The sequence below is a fragment of the Notothenia rossii genome (assembly GCF_949606895.1).
Source record: "Notothenia rossii genome assembly, chromosome: 10".
In the NCBI taxonomy this organism is placed as follows: Eukaryota; Metazoa; Chordata; class Actinopteri; order Perciformes; family Nototheniidae; genus Notothenia; species Notothenia rossii.
Window position 1 is genome coordinate 59,836,800 of NC_136908.1, and position 5,875 is coordinate 59,842,674.

Here is a 5,875-nt window from a genome sequence, read left to right on the forward strand (position 1 = left end):
GTAATACTAATGAATTGACCTGGGCATAGGCGGGGACTCAGCCAATTTCCGGGTACAGCCTACTATTTGGGGAGGACACAGGTGCACAGCATTAGGGATTGGGAATCACCAGAGGGAAGCCACACAGTTTTTCAACCATGCGTGTTTTCGCTTATTTTCTGTTTGTTTTGAGTTAATTTCGGTTTATTTCTTTATCACAGTTAGTTGTTTAGTTATCAGTTAAATGCCCGGCTCTTGTTTTGCTGTCATCATCCTGCAATCCAAATAAACATCTTAAATGCACTCAAAGAGAAGACCTGATTTGCTGTCAACACCACGCGTCTGGAAAAGCTTCACACCATATCCCTCACTGGCAAATATTTGTTGTTCGGTTGCCTTTACACTGACCAATCAAATCAGATTAGGCTTTTATTGTGAAGGGGGTTTAAAGAGACTAAACGCTAAAACGAGGCGTTTCAGTGAGAGGGTGGACGCAGCTATATTCAGACAGACAGTATGTCACGATTCTTGTGTTTTTAGTTTTGTGGGTCTGGTAGTGTGTGTTTTGCTGTTCTCCTTGTCATGTATTCCTCTTTGTGTATTGTCTGGTCTTGCTCCCTGTGTTTTCCTCTCTGTCGTTAGTTTCCCTGGTGCGTCTAATTTCCTAATTGTTTTCACCTGTTCCCCTTGTGTGTCTCCTGTGCTCATCATCACCAGCTCATGATTGGTTTCACCTGTGTCTTGTTGTCATGTGTTTAAATTCCCCCTGTCTCCCAGTGCTCAGTGTCAGTTCGTCTTGTCTTTTGCCTTGGTCAGGTCTATGCTCTTTTATGCTCAAGAAAAGTTCTGTTCCTCACCACATGAGCGATTTTCATTTTGTTCTCAATTTTTTGTCATTTCAATCTGAGATTAGTTAGTGACCATTTTTTGTTCATCGTGTTTTGGAAAAATATCTTACCAATACTTTACCTCTGTCTCCCGGGTCGTGCAATTGGGTCCTACCTCCTAAGTGTCTGAGTTCTTAACAGAGTAGGCCTATGAGAAAAATAATGTGTTTTTTGAAGATTAAAGTTGGTCAACATGTTGATGAGTAGAAATCTAATATAAAAGAACAAACCGGAGAATAAGTGCAATATCTCCTTTAAAGGTCACCTTTCATGCAATTTTTAGGCAATAGCATAGGTCTCAGATATATACAAATAATATATAAAAAACATATCTATTAAGGGTTTTGCTCAAAATACCAAACAGATCACCCATTCTAGCCATGCCTCATATCCCTCTATTTCACTTCCTGTTTCAAAAGTGCTGATTTGGGGTATAAAGCTTTTTTTTTTTAAAACATTGCTAAAAAAAAAAGAGGAGGGGGCTGAGCTCATGCTGACCCGGCAGCTACTGTCTAAACTAAATGCTGCCGTGATGAAATGCCATATCATGGATTATCAAGGATTATCTCTGAAACAGTATGGAGCTCAAAGGCTTTCTCTCTTGCCGGTTATACCACAAGGTGAGTTCCTTTTTACTTCCTGCTTCTTCACACACATGCTCTCCAGTACAGGTTAGCTCTGAGTGTTAGCCATGCTAATGTAAACACCGACCATATTACGTCCAAAACAGTCGGGCATTGTTTCTGATGGCAACTTTCTGATAGTGCCGTGGGTCCACATTTCAGATATTACATCATATCGGACACAAATCTGGATCAGCTCCGTTGTTCACCCGTTTTTAGAGATTTGGGTACGGAGGAAAAGAGAGAAGGTTTTATTCTCTGACGTTGCGTGAGTTCCCCGACACACCGGGAACACATATTTCTGTATAAAAGACATCAAAAAGTGCATTTTGCATGATAGGTCCCCTTTAAGTAAACATGATCGTGTCTGTCTAATTTTTAAGCAAAACAAATGTTCACTCATGACTCAGCATGAAATGTACCAATTATAAAAATGGGAAGATGCTGAGAAATGGGGTTATTTTTTGAATGTCACGTTAGATTAAATGTTGATGGGATTAGATTTGATTAGATTTTGATGGGATTAGATTTGATGAGGTTAGATTTGATTAGATTGGATTAGATAAAATAAGAACTAGGGAAGGTTCCTGCAGGTTCAGTATTAGAGACTTTAATATTGTTTTGTTAACCATGGAGAAAAAAACTAAAATGTTTATTGCACAACATACAAAAGGTTTATTCTTACCCTTTCATCTTTGATAGATAGGCCCCATACAGTCAGCTCATAGATTACATTTCACACTAATCAAGTCTTTGTTACACATTGACAAAACAGACACAAGACATTTCCTTATTCCTGCGTTTGCACAACAGGTCTTTGTTTTCCACGGCACAGTTTTGCAAAGGAAGCCAACACTAAGTAAACGCCTTCTCCTTTGCATGACCTGCATTTTTTTTGCTTTCAAATCATGACACTGCAATACTGCCACTACTGTTGTCGAGAAACAAAACACAAGCGAAAATATTTGTTATTTGAACAGATGGGCAGCACTCCCTTCATTCTGCCAGCTGCCTGATGATGTATGCATGCAGCATTTTGCCCAACAGCACAGGATGGGTATTGTGTTTTGGCATAAATGTTGATCTAATATAATTTGATCCAGCAACCAATGTGCTGAGTGCACTGAGGAGCAACAGCAGTATATTATCTACTGTGATGCTGCCATCTTGTGGATAGGAAAATGGTGCAACTCTTACCATTATTCCCTTTTCTGAGTTTCGTTTTAAATGCATTTGTGTACGTGATGCAAACCCTATTCCTATTTACAAAGCAAAGCGCCTCCCCTGGCACAGCATTATACTTGCCTGTTGTCATGACCTCATTGTGATATTTGCCAAAAATATTCTACATGATGAGGGAGATGTGGAAAGGCCAACTTCATTAATAATTCATACAGAGGCCTGTAGGGGATGTCTTCCTCCGGAATTCAAGATATAATATTCATGTTGTCCTCTTCCTCCTCTCATAACCTCTTTTGTTGTGGAAAGTGGGTCAAATAAATGTTTTACAAGGGCAGCCCCAGAAGGTGGGTCTGCATAACCCTCAAAACACATGAACAGGGTATTCCATTACTTAAATACACACTATATTGCAAACACGTCAGGGCACACTTAAAGGGACAGTTTGGGTGGCTTGAATTGGGGTTGTATTACTGTAAGTACTTATCCTTAGTCACTGTTTTTCCTCCAGTTTGGAGAAACAAGAGTACCAACATGAAAGGTAAGCTGTGTACAGAAGCATTTGAGCCACTTAAAAAAAGGCTCAACTTAACAATTCCAATTAAAATATTTTCATTGCTTTATAGCTGTTGTAAAGTCCTTTCAAACGGATCACTGAGGCCGTGATATCCATCTATATTCTCCTGAACGCCACCTGACTTATTAAACAAAAATAGTAGTACGCTTGTGTTATTGTGTGTTGTGGTTTATCGAAATCATACAATAACACTAACTAACTAACTAACTAACTAACTAACTAATCAAGTCAGCATATCAGCAACTCATGTGTTATTCAAGGTACAATTACTGTCTTTCTCAATGAAGTTTGGTGACTTTGATTAAAAAATATCTAATATATTTTGTCTGACAGCATGGAGCAGTGAAAATATTCTATACATAGCATTATTTTTTAAGTTAGGCCTTTCTTATACGGAGCTAAAATGTGCTTTCTCTGCAAACTCCTTCCACAGCAGTTCATAGCTTTGTTCCCAGGCTAGTATAGGTTTCATCTACTGTAGGTATGCGCACTAGCTATGGATAAATATCTTGTACAACCCCACTTCAAAACGTCCCAACATTCTCTCTAGAAACGCATTCAAAATACCTATCGTCTCCAACTTCACACATCCATGTTGTCATTGCTCAGAAATGTCAGCAAGCTACCTAACTGCCCCGTTCACTTGTCTTGTTTTTGTGTGAGTGCATACCGAGCAGTAGGCCTACTAGCTGTCAGTATCATTTAGTTTCTGTGAATAGAGCATCTGTATCCTTCTCAACACGTCACAATTTACTGATGTAATTGCTTACGTTGCAACTACATTTAGGAACATTGGGTTTAATGCACTGGGATAAAATCACACACTGCTAAGTTTTACTACTTATGTGTTTGCTTACTTTAGTTCTTCAGCTGTACATCTGCTTTTATTCATCTCCTGCCCTTCCTTTCCTCATTAACTGCTACAAAATGTCATTTTTTCATGTTCATTATTAGTCATTTCTAACACTTCTACACTTTGCCAAACCAAGGCGAGGTCGAGTATCGCAGATTTACTCCAGGCGATTCTCTGCCTTTTAGTCGGGTGTTTCAAGTTTAACAAGTTTTCTTGATAAGAGAGGGAAACCAGGTTGAAACAAGTGGAAGTAAGTGTGAAAGAGTAGGTCATTATGTTCAGTGAAGGTTTATAAAACGATTTTACAGCCTAGATAAGGATAATATTTATTGCAGAACAGTGAGCGAAGGAATGTATCATAATGTCCGTATTGGATTAAAGCTCTATCTCACACATAAGTGCTGATAAGGCTGAACTCAACATTCAATAAAATGTTGCAAATATTCAGAGGATTCCATGGTTAAATTAAAGTCATATTTTGTTTCTTAAGAGCAATATTTTAGCGTTTTCATCTTGAAAATTGTTTTTATCAATAAAAGCTGAGTTTGGTCAATGTGCAATCAAACAGAACAGGTGGGACCTTTAAAGCTCCACAAGAGATGTCTCTTCCACAATACCAACCCGGCAAGAGAGGAGAACTGCCGTTAGTTTCACGCACCTTCTTAGATGTAGAACTGTGCAATCATTTATTTCAACAAGTCTAAAATGTTTATCCAAACTGTGCAAAACAGCGCAATAGATACATTGTCATAGTAAACACCTCTCAAAAGCTACCATCCTGCGAACAACACCCATTTATGAGCCTAACGGAGCATGTTGTAGAGCGTTACAAACACCCTTTGGGCACATTAGTCAAATATGTATCCTGCCCTTGTTCGAGGCTACTCATAGTAGCCTCTGAATATGTCTGTTTAATTGATGAACGCTATATGAAAAGGTGTCAGATGTAAAAAGGCTTTAAGTTGTGATATTATACAATGTGCCCTATAGGGGTGTCTCAGTCAATTGACAAGGATTATGTAGAAACAACTTAAAAGTACAATTTGAAGAATTAAGTCACACTTAGCAGTCTTACCCTTGAGGCTATGTGTAGTAACTGGAGCAGTCTTAATAGTACTTCGCTTTATGTATAGGCTATTTATGGATTATTGCAATGAAAGGGGGAGACCTGTAGTCCCTGGAGGCATTTCAACTTCAGGAGCACCAATCATTTTACATCTCAGAGAATGTTTATGGTCTAGGAAATAATATGCCCCAGATAACAGCTCTTTAGCTGGGCCATGACCCCTGTCTAACTTCATAATTGTACATTATCATTAAAAGGGCCATTTCCATCTTGAACACCTATTCAGCCTTAAAGACTTACATTAAAGTGTAGGCTTAGCTCTGCATTCATTTTCAGCTGAATAATTCCTCTCACAGGGAGCATTGTATGCCATTATCTTACCCACTTGCACCTTATTTCTTATCTCCTCCCATTCTGCACTCACACATTCCTGCCATAAAAGCCACGGGCGGACTGGATCAAACCATCTCCATAGGGGGTGTGCTGATGATTGTAATTCTATTTAGCATTATCTCCTTACTTAAATTATGTCAGAATACAGTTGTCATGTTATCTACTACTATATAATCTTCTCACTGTTTGCTGTGCCCAAATATAACCCTCTTTGATTATATAGGACATAGCTAGGAAACGTGTGGCCCCTATTTCCAGATAATGGACTCGTCCTTACCCTGCCATGTTGGATGGAGCTGGCTGTGTGGCGGGTGGACT